This window comes from Pelophylax lessonae (assembly GCF_965119305.1).
Source record: "Pelophylax lessonae genome assembly, chromosome: 4".
In the NCBI taxonomy this organism is placed as follows: Eukaryota; Metazoa; Chordata; class Amphibia; order Anura; family Ranidae; genus Pelophylax; species Pelophylax lessonae.
In genome coordinates, this window is record NC_138771.1 from 149178205 (window position 1) to 149197771 (window position 19567).

Genomic DNA, 19567 nt, shown 5'->3' on the forward strand with positions numbered 1-19567 from the left:
GTTGGTGCAAATAAAATATTTACAGAAAAAGGCGTTTTCGAAGAAATAAAGACATAATACAGCAACAGAGAAATAAGGTAGAATTGAGGAGGAAGGATATTTTAAATCAATGTCCTGGGTACTATCAGAGTTCAGTCAATGAGCCAGGTGTTATCAGTTCTCATTATCTCCCAATATACACTGTCTGCATTCTTGAAACTGATAGATTATTGTTCAGTATTGAATTTAGTGTCCAAGAATACTAAACACAGGGTAGTTCAGATAAACCTGTCACCCAGGGGATATCTGAGAGCTATCTTCCCTTCTGTAGGTCCTATTCAGGTATGACCTTGATTCATTCAATATGAAATTCCCCATTCAAAGATACACTTATTTTTAATGTGTCATGTTCCTGTCTGATTTTATGAATCATGTGTGGATGTGTTAAGTTTTCAAATGGGCAGAGGTCTCTGAAGGGTAACTTCTAGCTCTGAATGTCTTTTATGATCCCCATTAGTTCTGGGTATCCTTTAATGGCATGCTATGTATTCTTAATAGATTGGGTCATAGTTTTATGATAGGCCTGGACAGCAGAAACAGACATCCTGCCAGACTCAGTTAGCTGTTTATAGCTCTGCACAGGCCTGAGCGCTGGTTTCTGATGTCTCTAAGTTGAGGTAACATCTCTTTCGAAGTGTGCTAAAGTTAAGCCTGTGAATTCCATAAATTAAAGGAGTAGGGGGGGAGGAGGAAGAATCACTGCTGCAATGTGTAACTGTCCTGCAAGACTGTCATGGCTGACCTATGATTTCTTAACAACATAACATGGTCACTAGCTATAGCTTTTGGAGTGTCCAGTATGTGATATCATTACACTACGAACTTTAGAAGATGAAAATGAGGGTTACTTTAGGTGATAGTGACCTGCGGCAAAAATGGGTGTGATTAAAATGTGGGTGTGCCTACATTTTTATGGCCGACAGGCGACAATCTGGCACCCTCTGGGCACCCCTGGTAGAATAGTAATGCTGTGCGTGCACAGCCTGATGGTGATCAGTGGGTGTGGTCAAACTGTTATTAGTTGGGGAGCTTAACCACTTTACCACCGGAGGATTTTCCTGCTTTATGTCCAGGCCACTTTTTGCAACTTGGCACTGCGCGACTTTAACTGACAATTGCGCGGTAATGCAATGCCGTACCCAAACTAAATTGACATTTTCTACTTTGACAGTTAAAAAATATCCAATATATTCAATTTTTGTCATATATTTAGGCCAAAATGTATTTAGCTACATGTCTTTGACAAAAAAATCCTCAATGAGCGTATTTTTACCTGCTTTAAGACCGGAAGATTTTACCCCATTCCTGACCAGGCTATATTTTGCGATTCGGCACTGCGTTATTTTAACGGACAATTGCGCGGTAATGCGACGCTGTACCCAAATTAAATTAACATCCTTTTTTTCCCACAAACAAGAGCTTTCTTTTGGTGGTATTTGATCACCTGTGCGATTTTTACTTTTTGCGCTATAAACAAAAAAATATTTTTTTGGAAAAAATAACAATATTTTTCAAATTTCTTTATATGAAATTCACAAAAAAAAATGTAAAAATCAAAATTTTTTAACATTTTAGGGCAATTTGTTTTCTGCTACATATTTTTGGTAAAAAAAAATCATAATAAGCGTATTTTGATTGGTTTGCGCAAAAGTTATCGCATTTACTAACTACGGGAAAGATTTGTCATTTTTATTGTTTATTTTTTTTTACTAGTAATGGCAGCGATCTGCAATTTTTTTTGTGGGACTGCGACATTACAGCGGACAGATCGGATCCCTAACTGACATTTTTGACACTTTTCGGGGTACCAGTGACATTACTACAGTAGTCAGTGCTATAAATATGCACTGTTACTGTAATAATGACACTGGCAGGGAAGGGGTTAACTTTATTGGTGATCAAGGGGTTAAATGTATGCCTCATGCTTACTGATGTGTGTGGGGGAGGGGACTGTGTGACACAGACACAGATCACAGGTTCAGCTATGCTGAATCCTGTAATATGTGACTGTTTGTCACAGAGGAGATCTGCCCACTTTGTTTACACAAGTGGGCGGATTTCCTCACTCGATCCCTGACGATCGGGGAAGAGTGGCAGTGATCACCGCCTCTCCTCCCCTCCCCGGCGGTGGTGCGCTTGCGCCGCTGAGAGGGGGCGTTGTCCAGCGACGTAGGTCTACGTCACTGGACGATAACAAGCTACTTTGCCGCAGTACCAGCTCAGTGAGCGGTCAGCAAGTGGTTAAGGAGCATGGTCAAAGCAAAAAAAACGTCTTTGTACGTATCAAATATGCTTTGAGTGCTGTGTCACAAACAAACTGTGCCACATTGACAAAGCTAACATTTTTTTTCCAAGCTTATCTTAAAAAACAACTCAAAATATTCAGGGACTGCCTAGCCAGTAACCGTTGAGACAGTGAACATTTTGGTCAGAAGTCTGTATGGTGTACTGTATATAGTGCAGGAGTGTGTAAGGTTCAATATAATATATTGTTTATAGTGCAGGAGTAGGTTATGTACAATATAGTGTATATAGTGCAGGAGTATGTAAAGTACAATGTAGTGTAGATAGTGCAGCAGGGCTTTTTTCAGCGGGATCGCAGAGGAACACAGTTCGGGCACCGCCTGCACTAAATGTATGTAATGGTAAAGGGTGCTGAGTGTGCTGAAGGATCCAATGAGGCTGCCTGCTGGGAGATCTATTGTCATGAGGAGGATCTACTGTTTTCCTGACAGGTCTATTGTACCTAGTGGGGGACCTATTGTTGCTAGAAGGTCTTATGTTGCTAGGAGAAGGGGTCAACAACAGGTAAGGGGCCTATTGATAATGGATATTAGATCTGTTGTTGCTGGCAGAGGTCTGTTGGTGCTAGGGTGGATTTATTGTTGACAGGGGGTGGGGGTTGTTGTAGAGGATATATTGTTGCTGGAGGGTCTGTTACTCCTGGCTGCAAGGAATTTAATTGGCTTCCTTTCTTGTTATTAGTAGCAAATTATACAAACTGCTTAGCCCAACAAAATTATACTTGTTTCTGTATTCTCTAAAGGGGGCAGTACTGGGAGGTGAGTATGGGGTGGAACCAAGGAACGGTTTTTGGAGGTGGGTAGGGGGCACAAAGAGTGACTTAGAAGGGGGGAGTACCTGCACCTATTCTCTGAGAAAAAAAGCCCCCTAGTGCAGTATATATAGTATAGAAGTCTGTAATGTAAAATAGTGTATATACTGTCACAAATCTTCCCACCCCCCAATTTCCCTCTAGCATATTTCCTACAATCCCCCTTCCAGCACAAATCCAACCCCTGAAATCACATCCCCACTTCTAGCACAAATTTCTCTCCCCAAAATTCTATCCCCATTTCTAGCACAAATCTCCCCCTTCATATTCCCCCTCCCAGTACAATCCCCACTGACAGCATGAATTGAAAAACCCTCTTTCACACAAATCCTCTCCCCACTTCTAGCCCAACCCCCCAAATCTTCCTATTAGTACAAATTCTCCCCCCACCCAGGACAAGTCTTCTCTCTTCCCAAATCACCTTCTAGCATAAATCTTTGACCCCTGGCATCCCCTCCCTCCATTAACAGGTCACTGTGTACCTCCAGTGACATTCTCCATCCCAAAACTTATGCTTGCCATACACTAGCCAAAAAATCGTTCGAAAATCTGTAATTTTGTTCGTTTTTCGTCCAGTTATTGGGCACAAATAGAAAATTGGTTTTAACTCAGAGTTGTAAAATCGAAGGAACAGTTTGGAAAATTCTGCCAAACAAATGATAAATTGAAAGGCTAACGCTAATGCGTAAGCCATTTCCAGCCATCAAAGATGGTTCACATTACATTTCGGACGCTGACGGCAACTTATCATTGAAATATGCTTTTACCAAGAACTCATTTGTGAGTATTTTATCATTTCATTTAATAAAGCCTTTTATGGAGGATAATGCGCTAGGATGGTGCGCCCTTGTGTTTGTTTTTTGTTTGCTTTTGATTAGTCAGTCAGGTACAGAGTACTGCATCATGTGGGAAAAGGGAAAATGTGCTCCCACATAAACATAAATATCAGCAGAAGCAGGAAAGAACTATCAGTTAAAACCTACATTTTAGTTTTGTGTGGTTGAAGGCTAGTTGCATTATATGCTTTCTTCTTGTGTTTATCATGGACTCTAGTGTGATGTCTCTTCTAGTGTAATGTTTAAAACGCCCCTCAAACGTCTATGCAAATGATACAATGGACACAGTGCTATTTACACTATCAAAACATGAAGTTGTGATGCCACGTTGCTTCAAAACTGAAGCCTCGTGTTGAAGCGTGTCGAAGCCTTGTTCTAAAACCTTTCAACGCCGACCATTCAAGGCTATGATAACACTTTACAAATGCTCTGGCAGGCATTCGTGGTGCGGTTGCGGGGCCTTAAGATTAGTTTATTTCCTGTAATGGAATAGGCATTTGTGGAGCAGTTTTAACGCACCTTAACGCTCATCAAACACTTCAAAACTACCCATAAGGTATTTAGGGAGCATTTTTAACTTGTCGTTAACGCTCATAAAAAAGCTAGTTAATGCAAATCTATCTCCAAAACTAACACTATAGGAGCGTTTGTTAGACGTTAGAAATTTAGTCAAGTTTGAACAAACCCTTAGGCAGCCAAATGGCTTCCTCACATTCTCCATATGTTTTTCCATAATGCAGGATTAACACATAATTGCTGTTATAAATTTTCTTTGTTATGTGCTAATACGAATAGAGAAAAAATAGCTGTATGCAAATAAGAATCAGCTATACCCTCTGTAGTTATGTCCTAAGTTGCAAATACAAACACATTATTGGAAGGTTTGACTTAAAATATCCTGATCAAGTACACAAGCTGGTGTGCTTTTTATTCTAGGATTTCATTTTAGAATCAGCCGTTTTTCAGCTTATTCTGTATGTAATTTAGGTTTAACAAAAACATACTTATTCTGACCTTTCATATGCAAATTGATTTATAATTATTCATACAACTATCTAAAATACCATGAAAATAGAAAATCCTACATTAAAAAGTATTATATGGTAATGCTTTATGGATTTGATTTTTGCCCCAGTCGGGAAGATAAAAGCCCTGTTTTTGTTAAGAGGGTTTAATTATATATGTTCACAAAAAACATCATAATTGCCTACTGCATCCTGCCTATTTTTTCGTTCATAGAAGCACAGTATGATGATTGCGGTATCTCTGTAAAAAATCCATCAGCTCCCAGAAGACCTACAGAATGGCATTAGGCAAACCCTTATCCATTCTTTAGGCATCTTGTCATGTGCTTGATCTTCCCACAATAGTTGTTTAACAAAGATGCTGGTTGCGCTGTCTGACATATTGATACTCTAATTCACTCTAAGGCCTACAAACATAAATGGCATGACATCGAAAGGATGTACAGTAAAAACACTAAGTACTCTTAAAATTATTGTAATCATAAATGCGAGTCAGCTAAACGGCTGTATTATACTTGTCACTAATGCCACTACTGTAAGGAAGATCCATTCCTGAACTGCCATATTCAGTCTGTATAAAGGTATTCCTTTAAAAATACAGAATTTCAAGTTATTTTTTCTAAACTGCTGACAGTTCTACTTTGAACTGTAACAACAAATCCATAAATTGCATGTTACTTGTCCTATTTATGCTATATCATATGCCAACAATTCCCAGAGACAAGTTTGATATCTGTAAATATAAAATATCCAATGTTCTAATATTTCCAGACATCTTTTGTTTTCCTTTATACTCACATTTCAAACACGGATTTCATTACTTTTAAGATTTCTAGCAATTTTCTGATCCAGTGATTTGTTGCACACTTGACTAAGCACTGTGACACACTTGGGTGTCCGTAGCTTAAAATCACTGCCTACACAATGTGGGATCCAATACGTTCTCCTTGCTTAGCTTGTTAAAAACAAAACTATCTTTCCTCTATGTCTTTCAATCTGTCATTCCTTCCTTTACATGACAACCTGCACATAAAGTTTCTGATATCTGTAATTTATTATCATTTATATGGTACAAGCAGAATTTGATTTTACACCCTATTAATTTCACCATCTGTTTTACAACTTACATAGAAAATACTACTCCAATTACTTTTTCAGGGCTTTTTCCCAATTTTCAGTGCTTAAACACTTCTTTCTTTCCTGATTTTAATCAAAGTTACTGAACCTTATGTCTTACAAATGGAAATACGTTTTCTGCTGACTGTTTCAAAGATCTGTCTTGCAGGATTGAGTGCTGTGGGCATTTTATTTTCTTTAAATATTTTGTCCGTTTGGTTATTTTTTATTTTAAAAAATATGTATGTTGCCAGTTTATAGAGGAAATCTTGAACTTGTGCAACTGTTTGGAAAAGGGCAGGTGCATCATTTTAGGAAACAGGATTGGAGAAAGTATAGTAAAAGACCCTTTCACTGTTCTGTTCTATGCCTGTTTCCGTTAAAAAGAATGTTAGTTAGAATAAGTAGGAATAAACAAAAATTATATTGTCACTATTGACCATTTGTTACCTTTATGTGACTACCTGGTTGATACATGTGTATTGTCTTAATCACCGATTTGTCAAGATTGCCCATTTGTTTCATTCATATTACTAAAACTCTCCTGTTACTTCTCCATATATTGTCAGGATCTCCTCTTAGTTTACCATTTGTTGCCGACTTATTGTAATTATTGCCTACTGGTTGACTGAGTATTGTCACAACTGCCTGTTTTTTGCCCACATATTTTTAAGAGTGCCTGTTTCTATTGGTATTGATTGTCCATTGCTTGACAACATATTTTAGAAGTTTCCATTTGTTTCCTGCATATTTCAACAGTTGCCTGTTTGTTGCACACTAATTTAACAATTGTCTTTCTCTTTCACTTTTACTGTCATGGCCACACATTTGTTGACTACATGGGACAGGAGGATGTATTTTCTTAATCACTAAATTTTTCTATGTAATAAAACCACACACAAACTCATTTATTGGCATAAGAAATGGCCGCGGCACTTTATTGGTTTAAATAATACATTAAATTATTCATTCAGAATACTTTTATAAAACTTCTCAAACCACAAAATATGTATCCAAACACAAAGTCCCCCCTTGATTCAAGGGTGACGTTACCACATAAAGTGCCTTGCGACGGGAGGGAGGGTGGGGAGCTCGCCAGGCAGATCGCGGGTCACTGAGGTATCACCTCACAGACCCCCTTATATAAGGGGGCACAGTAGGTTCTAAAGGGGCGCTTGCCGCCCCGCATTCCCGCCCGAACACCTTTAGGAAAATGTCTCAGCTCTTAAAGGGGCCGCTACCTATAAATTATGAAGACCCCTATTACCCATTTAAATTTAAATAAATAACTTAACTATGCAAAAAAGGAGTGAGAGAGAACCAAAGTTCCCGTCCAACCCACTCAGCGCTTAGGTGTCATGCGATGCTCAATAAAATAGACACTGAACACCTAACAACTCTGCAAGGTGTTAAATCACATAAAGCCAATATCAGCAGGAAGCAGCTGCTATATCTTACCAATATCTAAAACAAGGTGCGTACAAGAGCAAAACCCACATAAGCACTAGCAGCGCTAAGTACCTATCTACAAAAAGGTCAGCGGATATATAGCTATATACATTAGCAAGTGGATCCTTATGGACCAATGTTGTTAAAGTCCATAAAAAGTTTTTTTGGGGTGGGAGTCCTGCAAAAAACAAGGTGTATGGAAGACTTAGTGTTCAGATGTAAATGGTAAGAACCAGTGCTGTATAACACAGAATCTTCCTTGCTGTTCCCACAGCAACCACCAAAATCCTTCACCACACCGCTGTGCTCCCCCCTATAGTGTGCACACGTACCCTTAGCACTTGGGTAAAGCGCTTTATCCAACCAGAGATCCTCCAGTTTAAAATGGCGATCCTCCTTGGGATTCAACTCCAACAGATAGAGCAATGGTCACGGACTTCTACTGAGGGCGTCAGTAATTTTAATTATAAATAAAAGTTTAGTGTGTGCATATTACGCTATGGGTCCCTGTCGTTCTCTTTGCATGTGAGAGGAGAGGAGGAGGTGCTGACCATTGCTCTATCAGTTGGAGTTGAATCCCAAGGAGGATCGCCATTTTAAACTGGAGGATCTCTGGTTGGATAAAGCGCTTTACCCAAGTGCTAAGGGTACGTGTGCACACTATAGGGGGGAGCACAGCGGTGTGGTGAAGGATTTTGGTGGTTGCTGTGGGAACAGCAAGGAAGATTCTGTGTTATACAGCACTGGTTCTTACCATTTACATCTGAACACTAAGTCTTCCATACACCTTGTTTTTTGCAGGACTCCCACCCCAAAAAAACTTTTTATGGACTTTAACAACATTGGTCCATAAGGATCCACTTGCTAATGTATATAGCTATATATCCGCTGACCTTTTTGTAGATAGGTACTTAGCGCTGCTAGTGCTTATGTGGGTTTTGCTCTTGTACGCACCTTGTTTTAGAAATAACTTAACTAATTTCTACATCCCCAGTCCCATGTTTGAGGGCACTTAATTTTGTGCCCTCTTTCCATTCTTTCACAATTTATTGTTTTTTACCTGTATATTGGTAAAATTGCCAATTTACAGCCCATATATTGTCAAGATTAAAATGTTATCCTATCCATTGTCAAGTCATTGCTGTTTGTTGTAAGGACCGTAGTATTATATTTTAATCCCATGCAGGTCTATCGCTGTTAAGCCATGGCACTATTAGCCCCATGCTTCATTGCTTTTGATGCTATTGGACCTTTTCATTTCCTACAGCATGCACTGATGGGTTGCTAGGGGTGGCCTTGGGATCACCACTGGGGATTGCAAAGCAACATAGGAAGATTTTCAAAGCAAATCCCTAACTTTACAGCTGCTGGCAAGTACAGATGAACTGAATGTATGTGGGTTCAGTTCGAGGAGGGTTTGGTGAACATTACTGAAGTTTGGGTGCCCAAACTTCAGTAATGAAGTGAATAGAAGCCAAATGTTAAAAACAGTAATGGCCATATCTTAGGCTAATTGGCAAAGGATATTCAAATAATCAGCAGGGGTGCTGGGCAATATATACCAAAGATAAAAAAAATGTAAATTACATTTGGCAGGGAGCGGCGATTTTATTAATGCTTATGGGATGCCCTGAACCTACTGCAGCAAAACTGACTTTTACAAAGAAAAAACAATGCTGTTTAAATTTCTGTTTGAATCTATATACAATGTCCCTATCCTAGATGAGGGATGAATACAGGGACCCCAGAAAAAAATGAGTGCGTGGTTTCCCCTAAAAGTGCAAATCAGACCCTTGGTATGGATGTAAGGGGACCTGATGCTAAAAAAAATACATTTTTTCCCCCTATATTCAAACCGGACTATTTGGGCCTTATATGGATTTTAGGGGGGAATGCAATCAAAAAATCAACAAAGACAAAGCATAGAGATCCCCCAAAATCCACACCAGACCTTTATTGCAGCAAGCCACCTGACTGGCCAAGAAAAGGGAGGTAATTAGTATTCACCCTCCCTCTTGAAGCATATCATGATCTTAAAATGAGGGGGTACCCTGGCAAAGCACCTTGTCCCAATGTTGATAAAAACAAGGGCCTCCTCCCCACAAACCTTGCCTGGTGGCTGTCGTAATCTGTGGGTGGTGGGTTTATTGGAATCTGAAAACCCCTTTTAACAAACTTGTTTTCCTACCTATTCACAAAAAGTGAAAAGTAAATACAATTGCTGATACATGTTTTTTTATTGACCACTTGCCGAGCAGCCTCCATCGATTTATGGTGGCAGTGTGGAAGGTTCCCATGAATCGCTGTACCTGGTTTGCAGGAGTGATCCTGGGGGTGCCAGTGGGGAAGCTGATTCATGGGGCCAGCGGCTGCGATTTCCGCCAAGCACCCGCGATTCCTCCCAATTAGGAGAGAACGGCGGTCTGCTGTTGTAAACACAGCAGACCGTTGTTCTCTCAGGAATCAATACAGAGCTCCTTTGTTCCTCCTATTTAGGAACACAGGTCTCTGTGTTGAAACACCCCCTAGGCTCACATTTAACCCTTTGATCGCCCCTGGGTTAACCCCCTTCCCTGCCAGTGTCATTATTACAGTAACATATTTTTAGCACTAATTACTGTAGTAATATCACTGGTCCCCCCAGAAGTGTCAAAAATGTCAGTTAGGGGTCCAATCTGTGCGCCGCAATATCACAGTCCCGCTAAAAATTGAGAATCCCTGCCGTTACTAGTAAAAAAAATAAAAATAAATATAATTACATAAATCTTTCCCCTAGTTTGTAAATGTGATAACCTTTGCACAAACCAATCAAATTACGCTTATTGAGCATTTTTTTTAACCAAAAGTATGTAGCAGAATACAAATTTGGCTAAAATGATGAAAAAATAGATTTTTAAATTTTTCTTATTGGGAATGTTATATAGCAGAAAGTAAAAAATATTGTTATTTTTTTCAGAATTGTCGCTCTTTTTTTATAGCGCAAAAAATAAAAATCGCAGAGGTGATAAAATACCACCAAAAGAAAGCTCTATTTGTGGGGAAAAAAGGACATCAATTTTGTTTGGATACAGCGTTGCACGACCACGCAATTGTTAGTTAAAATAACGCAGTGCCAAAATGCAAAAAATGGCCTGGTCATTAAGGGGGAAAATCTTCTGGTCCAGAAGTGGTTAAAATAAAATAAAATTTCCCATGATGCAAATCCATCATCAATCACAACATTCAATGATGTAGATCTATGTCATCATGATGCTGAAAGAAAAAATACGTCAACCGCTGCCACGATCCACTTTCCATAAATGACTTTTCCCAGTCCCTGCCATTAAAAGAAAACACATGTGAGGGTTCTCCTTGATGATATAATTGACCAAATATAGATATTACCAAATCTGGTCAGTCATGTCATGGGGATCTGTTTACTTTTAGCAGGGGGAAATTGGGTGGTGTCATTCACAGCAAAAATGAGCAATGGGAGAAGTTTGTGTATGTGGTCAGTGCATGTTTTTCCAAAGATGGTGGGCAGGTGTTGTGCATTTACATGTCACTTTTTTTGCCAAGGAGGAGGTATACTAAATAGGTATACTGTATACCCTTTGCTCATTCACATAGGGAAGGGGGCCCTCTTATTGTTAAAAGTGGCTTCCAGAGTCTGATAAGCTTCCCACTTGCAGACCCCCACAACCCTGGCCCTTGTTCTCATCAACATGAGTAATAGATGCTCTACCAGGAGCAACTCACTGGGAAGAGTATCCTACCCATGTTGAGGGCATGTGGCCTTGTATGGTTCAAGAAGGGGGCAACATTTCATCTTTCCTGGCCAGCCAGGCTGTATGCTTGGATAAGAGTCTCTGGTGTGTATTTTGAGGAAACTCATGCTTTTTTTTTCTTGTTTTTTTATTTTATTTGCCTCTTTAAATTCATACCAGGCCCAAAGGCTTTTTTGTGAATTTTGGGTGGACCCACGTCATTTTTTTTTACACAATTCCTATTCCTTGGTTTACATTCTGTTGTCAGCCTGGGATATAGGCTGGGTTGGCATGACTCATGGTTGTTAGGTTGCTGGCAGCTTCCAGCTTCCTAATACCCAGCCAGAGGGGAAGCTTTCACATTTAGCAGTGGTAATCACAGAGGCAAAGCTGTCATATTTAGTAGTGGTGGTAATAATGCATAAATAAATGTATAAATTACTCTACTAACCTCTATCATTAAACCCAATGTTGGTGAAACATGTCAGAGGTGCGTGTCTGATGGGTTGGGATGTGAGCTGAAGTCAGTTTTTTATTCACTTTACATTGGAGTTGAATACAATGTGTGGCAGTATCTGCATGCTATACTACAGAAGCAAAGCTGTCATATTAAGCAGTGGTGTTAATAATGCTGCTAAATGTATAACTTACTGCTGCCGACAGACCTCTTTATTTTACCCTTATTTAAGTGGTTCTGGTGTTACATTATTTTTTTTAATTGATAATCCATGCATGCCAAGTAATATGCAAATGTAATAGTTACAGATATTTATTACCTCTTATAGAGCTCACAGTACTTCTCCTACACAATCATTTAGATGCATATCTCTCCAGAAGGCTGGCTCTGTCTTGTTCAAGCATTTTCCAGGGTCAGCATCTCCTTACTATATTAAGATTCTGGCTCAAAGATGACACAGTCATGTAAATTCTGGTGTATTTGCTGTTCCTTGTTGTCAACCCCCCTTGTGGCTTTCTTCAAAGTTACATCGGTGCAGTCTGATCACTTGAAGGAGGAAATCTGGAAATGTTACTATATGTACACCTACAGATCAGTAACACGGAGAACATTTCCATTAGTCAAGTCAGGCAACATCTGAGATCCCAAAAATGCCATATGTTTAAAGTTGTGCTCAACTTACATGATTTGTATATAATTTTAAGTCAAAGTACAGTAGGAAAAAGAGGATTATATCATTAGAGTAGCGATCCACTGCTGTCAACATTAGTATATTTCCTAAGGCTACACATCAATCCATAGTGCGCACATGAGGATACAGCTTAACAGCTGTAGACATGTTAGTTCAATTCTTACAAAACAATTGTCCATAAAAATTTTTTTATTTTACACTAACATCTAATTTTTTAGGACAAGATTTTGGGGTGTTACCCCCTTCTACTCTGCTTGGACCTTGCAGAAGTGGGTACACTCTGAAAGTTTGTCTTGAAAATGTGGATGTTAGTGCAAATAAAAAAAAGTATCACTGGCAGTACTTAATTAAATAGCTTTCCAGTTCATATAAAAAAGAGGTGAGTGTCTGTAACAAAGCATAACGCGTCATTTTTTTTTGCTTAGGACAGCAGACCGAGAAAAAAGACGATGTAGCTGAGTGTACGTTTACATTAAACCTACCTATTTTTTTCTATTACTAGTGTTTTTTTTTTTTTTCAATGAACCCTTGTCCAAATATACTGAATTATAAATGCAACACTTGTTTTTGCCCCCATTTTTCATGAGCTGAACTCAAAGATCTGGGATTAATCCGTGAAGAGAACACCGTGAAGAAAACTGGGATTAATCCGTGAAGAGAACATCTCTCCAGATGCCATTGAATGTGAGCATTTGCCAACTCAAGTCGGTTACGACGACGAACTGCAGTCAGGTCGAGACCCGATGAGGACAAGGAGCATGCAGATGAGTTTCTGCAGAAATTCTTTTGTTATGCAAACCGAATGTTGCAGCAGCTGTCCGGGTGGCTGGTCTCAGATGTTCTTGGAGGTGAAGATGCTGGATGTGGAGGTCCTGGGCTGGTGTGGTTACACGTGGTCTACGGTTGTGAGGCCGGATAGATGTACTGCCAAATTCTCTGAAAGGCCTTTGGAGACAACTTATGGTAGAGAAATGAACATTAAATTCGGGGGCAACAGCTCCGGTGGACATTCCTGCAGTCAGCATGCCAATTGCACGCTCCCTCAAAATTTGCAACATCTGTGGCATTGTGCTGTGTGATAAAACTGCACATTTTAGAGTGGCCTTTTGTTGTGGCCAGCCTAAGGCACACCTGTGCAATATATATGCTGTCTAATCAGCATCTTGATATGCCACACCTGTGAGGTGGATGGATTATCTCAGCAAAGGAGAAGTGCTCACTAACACAGATTTGGACAGATTTGTGAACAATATTTGAGAGAAATAGGCCTTTTGTGTACATAGAAAAAGTCTTAGATCTTTGAGTTTAGCTCATGAAAAATGGGGGCAAAAACAAAAGTGTTGCGTTTATAATTTTGTTCAGTGTAGAATGATTAGGAAGCAATATGATAATCGTTTAAGTTCACCAGAAACCACACATTTCTTTTTATAAGGACTCTGTAGTATGGTACATTTTAGTCCCTTCAGATAAGGAAGAACTTTCACTGAGGATAGAATAGGGCCAGGCAACAGAATTTAGATAATACGTTCAGCTAATGAGGCAAATCATTGGAGAGGGATTAAAGTATGACTGCATTTTCAGTAAAAGTTATACATAAGTATTTGTCCCAGCAGGCTCAGAAATAAATTCCCATATGGTGCATTACCAATACTGAAGAGATTTGCTGTTTCCAGCAATAATGCCCCCCAGCCTCTAAGTATTTGCTGCAGTGTTCTGCAATATCTCTGCTGGGAGCTTGGTTGATCATTTAGCTCAATGAAGAGTAGGTCTCCTGTCTCCAAACAGTGTCCTCCAGAGCAGCATGTTTACAGATATACAGTATATAAATACATGTAAAATATTATTAAACTTTATATGACATTTTGAATGTTAAAGGATTGTCAAACAAATGGCATGGGGGGGGGGGGGGGGGGGTTGGGCAGAGTACTAACTGGAGGGAGGGGGTAAAGCAAAGCAAAAACAAAAAAAATAAAATTCAGTTTGATGGGGAGCAGTGATTTTAGTAATGCTTAACCACTTCAGCCCTGGAAGGTTTTATTCCCTAATGACCAGGCCATTTTTTGCGATACAGCCCTCTGTTACTTTAACTGACAATTGCGTAGATGTGCAACGCTGTACCCAAATAAAATGTATGTCCTTCTTTTCCCACAAATAGAGGTTTTTTTGGTGGTATTTGATCACGTGTGCGGTTTTTATTTTTATTTTACATTATGCTATAAAACATTACTAAAAAAAAAGTGTAAAAATTCTAATTTATTCATTAATTTAGGCCAATATATATTCTGCTACATATTCTTGGTAAAAAAAATCCCAATAAGTGTATATTGATTGGTTTGCGTCTATAGGATGGATTTTCTTTTTTTTTTTTTACTAGTAATGGCGGCAATCAGAGATTTTTAACAGGACTGCGACATTGCAGCAGACAAATATGACAGTAAAGCCCCGTACACACGTACCGAATGTCGGCCGAACGATTGGCCGTCTTTTGTCCGGTGCTGTCCTGTCGGCTGAAAAGTGCTAAAGACTGCACACGAATTTTGTCGGCCAACAACAGCCGACTGCAGAAGTGATGTCATGTGATGGTTAACTTTCCGTGTGTTTTTTCTTTTCTGAGCATGCCCAGTCTTGCTAATCTGCTGTTTGTCGGCCGAATTCTGTACTGACTGGCGAACAATCGGCCGTTCTGGTGACTGCCAACAAATATTTTAAAGTCTGCATGACAGATTCTGTGCGGCCCGAAAATGCGCTGTCGGCTGTCGGAAGCATCATACTAACAAGCCTACAATCGGCCGATCGGTCGGCGGACGAATATTTGCGACCGACAATCGGTATGTGTGTATGGGGCTTAAGTCTCAGGATGAAAAGGAAAAAAGTGCAAAAGAAGTGCAAAACTTGTAGAAATCACTACAGATGTTGGACTGGTTGTATACCCGGGGTTTCTGGACCAATGTTAGTTAAGAGAGTGGTGTTCCAGGAGGTCTCCTCTTGAGATATCCCTAGCACACAAGGGTGCCCTTTTTACTGCGGACTTGTTGTACCCTAGTTCAATGAACCTTACTTCTGTCCAACTTCTTGATTAAAATCAATCCAGCTAGAAGAAATACTCTTGACCCTAATATACTGGCCTAGTTTTGATGACATGGGGTGGATAAAAGCTTAATTTGCAAGAGGAAGTTTTTATTAGGTAGGTTTCCTGTAGCAATGCTCAGTAACTGAGTGGTTCTGGATAGACCAAATCAGGGTAAAATCCAGGAAATTAATTTCAGTCAGCTGTTTTTCTCCTGTGAACCTCAGGTTCAAAGGAATGTTTTTAATAAATTGCATAAATCCAGCTACTGATAAGCTACTGATAGCTACTGATATGTCTCAATCAACAATAAAAATTAGGTAATCCGTGTAATTAAAGAAGACAGCTATAGTGCTCCTGTATGGCTTATGGACACTGTGTATAAATTGCTCTTCCCACCACCCCATGTAAAGGCTTGCATATGTGGTAGCACTCTTCCCATTGAAGCTTCACCTTTCTGTGCATACCACTCATTGTCGATGAGAAAATAGTTTGTCCAGCAAGAAAGGAAACGCTCTCCAGAACAAACTATTTTAAGGCCTCTTTCACACGGTCCGCCTCCGTAGGCGGATCCGTGTTGCTCAGCGGGGATCGATCCGCGATCCCCGCTGAGCCGGCGGATGACAGCTCCGTCTCCGCTTGCAGAGCGGAGAGGGAGGTGTCTCAGCCCCCGCTGTCCTCTAAGGGGGATCAGATCCGATCCGATCCGATTACTGAACGGATGGAAAAATAGGGTTTCCATCCGTCCAGATTTCACGGACAGGATCGGATATGGATGGCAGCGGGTGTCAGCGGAGGTGTCTCCGCTGATATCCGCTGCCCCATAGAGCTGCATGGAGGATCTGATCAGATCCGCCTAAAAAACTGACAGGCGGATCTGATCGGATCGCCCGTGTGAAAGAGCCCTAACTCTATCTAAATTTCTGTGTACATATCCATGTGATATTTAGGTACTTGCAAACCCAAGGGTATGCATAAAGGAGACCTGACATCACATGTGAACCACGTATGATTGTCAACTTAGCAGAACCCCTCTAATCTCTGTATGCTCTGTTTGGTATCCCATAAATAGGGGGGGGGGAAGGTAACTTCATGACCAGGGGGATTATAGAAGGGTGTTGATTGAGTTTCCTAGTGGCTCACCCTGGGCCCCAATGCTGGCTACTAAAGGTCTACCCTGGACAGGGACCTCAGGCTTGTGTATTTTAGGGAGATGAAGGAAAATAGGTGTAACCGGGTGGAGGGTCTTAGCCTCTGCCTCACTAAGAACTCCTAGAGATATAGCTTCACACATAATATAAATGTGAAGTAACACTTAAAAGAAGTGTACTCCCGCACCTGGCGTTTAAATAAATAGAAAATGTAAAAATTGGAAAGAAGCAGCAGCAGTAGTAAAAGAGGTTTTTGTAAAAAAAATAGTCCTAATTTTAGGGCTATCTACAGCGCATGCTAGTGTTTATAAATAAATGGCAAAAGTTAAATTGTGCAAAATACTGTGCAAACAGTGTAATTTAAATAAATAAGGTGATCCCAATAAATAATGTTTAAATAATCAATCAAATTTGTTTAAATAATTCATTAGAAAAATTATAAATCAATATGGTGGCATAAAATACATATAACAATAAAAGGTATTAAAAGTTCATCACGTGATAAAAAAATCAATAGGTGAAAATGAAAGTTCCAATCAAATTTTCTTCAGTGCAAAAAATTCTGAAGGTGCTCAGTGATACTTTCCTCAATTTTGACGTTTTCACCGGATGTGACGAAACGCATCAGTACGTGGACCGCATAGCGTGACGTACACTGGAGCGCAAGCCGTAATTACCTCCGCTCGCCACTCTGCATGGTTGTGCAGCATTGTCACGGGAATCTAAATCTATTTGCCCTACAATTATTGAATACTTTTATTGGGAAACCCGCATATATGGGAAATAAAGCCTTTTAAAACTTTATTACACTATTTGGAGCCTTTTATCTTTTATGCCCATCTACTGTATGCTGATACGTGGAATGGCGAGGAGGAAACTATAACCTGCATATCCAGGAGGCATCACAAGGGGACCTACCGTGGCCCTGAGGGCCTACAAGTGTGATTGGTCTCAATATCATACGATATGAGACCCATTACATCTGGTAAGTCACCCATCTTTTAACATAACACAGGATAAAGGAAACCAGCACCTGCACTTTAAAAAAAAGTCACAAAATTGAGGAAAGTATCACTGAGCACCTTCACTTGGAAGAATTTTTTGCACTGAAGAAAATTTTATTGGAACTTTTATTTTCACCTATTGATTTTATTATCACGTGATGAACTTTTAATACCTTTTATTGTTATATTTATTTTATGCCACCATATTGATTTATAATTTTTCTAATTAATTATTTAAACAAAATTGATTGATTATTTAAACATTATTTATTGGGATCATCTTATAACCTGTTAGGATTTGTATGCACAAATACAATTCGTTTTAGCTGATATCTGCAAAAGTACTTTTAAGTGGTAAAGATAGTCATATTTATTTCTCTAATTTGGTCATTTTTTTGGTTCGGACTAAATGCAGTCGAAAGTATATTAGTCTGCATGTATCAACCATTATAATTACATTAAATGCAAAATTTTAAATGATTAACATTGTGACTAGTATCAAAAATAATGTAACCTAGGCAGTCATGGCTATGCACCACTCACTGCAGATGCAAGCTAATAGTCAACTCCCCTGAGAAACAGTACCAAACAATGAAAAAAAACTGCACATCCAAAAGATCATCTTTCTTTCTTAGATAAGCTTTATTTAGCTGTTTGTATCACGACTCACAACCAGACCCTTGCTTCAACGCCTGACGCATTTTATCCATTTAGGGGCTTAATCATTCAGATGCATAAAGGACCACTATGAAGCACATGGTGAGGTGAAAATAAGCATTCTATTTCAAACTGAACATTTTTTATAAGGAACATACTGTTTTTATGAAATTTGAAATTATGAATTTTTTTTGTACATCTGTAATTTTGTTGGCTGTTTCTTACTTTCTGTTTACTCATTTTATGATTCATGGGTTCATTTTATTAGTGTCTCCACTAGCGACTTATATTTACCTTCCCTTCACTACCTCAATTCTCTGTTTAGTCACTGTGAGTGCAGAAACAAGCTTGTGGAGTATGCGACTCACTTCTTGTCATGATGTAGGAACAGGCTCAGTGTCAAGTAGCTAAAACAGCAGCCATGTTTGTGATTAATACAGGCTGGGTTAGGCACACAAGTAGCAGTATAGGAGCAAGCAGAAACATAGTCAGGGATCAAGCCAAAATCAGAGTCTGAGGGTTTGAACTAGAGAGCGATAAACGGTGGTCGGTGAGTCTGCAGCCAAGGGTTCATACATGAAATGTGGAGATTAGGATGAGTGTAAGCACAATAATATGGTACAAAGGAAGTGCAGAGGCTTGGCTAAAATAGGAAGTTCAATGGAAAAGAAAGGAGTTTAGCAAGAAACTGTGTATCAATTAGGATTGACCAAGATATCAGACAATGAGGTATGCAGAACCTCAAGTGGCTCAGTAGGAAGAGCCACTGCCAGACATAGCAGAGGCCCTGGCTTTGAATCTGGATCTTGACACTCCTTTTGTTGATGTTGGTGCTTGGTAGTTTACTGCTCAGACACTAAAGGGTTGATTTTCCAGATGCAAATAGATGGTTCACTTTGCAAGGAAAGTTTCCCCAAGGCTTAGCGTAAAACTCTGCTGACTTCCATCATTCAATCATATACAATCACTAAGCTCTAGGAAAAATTCCCTTGCAAAGTGAACAGTCTATTTATATTTAGTAAATCAATGTTGGTTATCTTTCCCCCATGATTAGCCTCATAAAACCTTGCTTTAATACCACCAATGTTCCCAAAAAGACACATATATGGAGAAAAAAAATTGCAGATCGCCGCCATTACTAGTAAAAAAAAAAAAAAAAAAAACTATGAAAATGACATAAATCTTTCTCGTAGTTAGTAGACACGATAACGTTT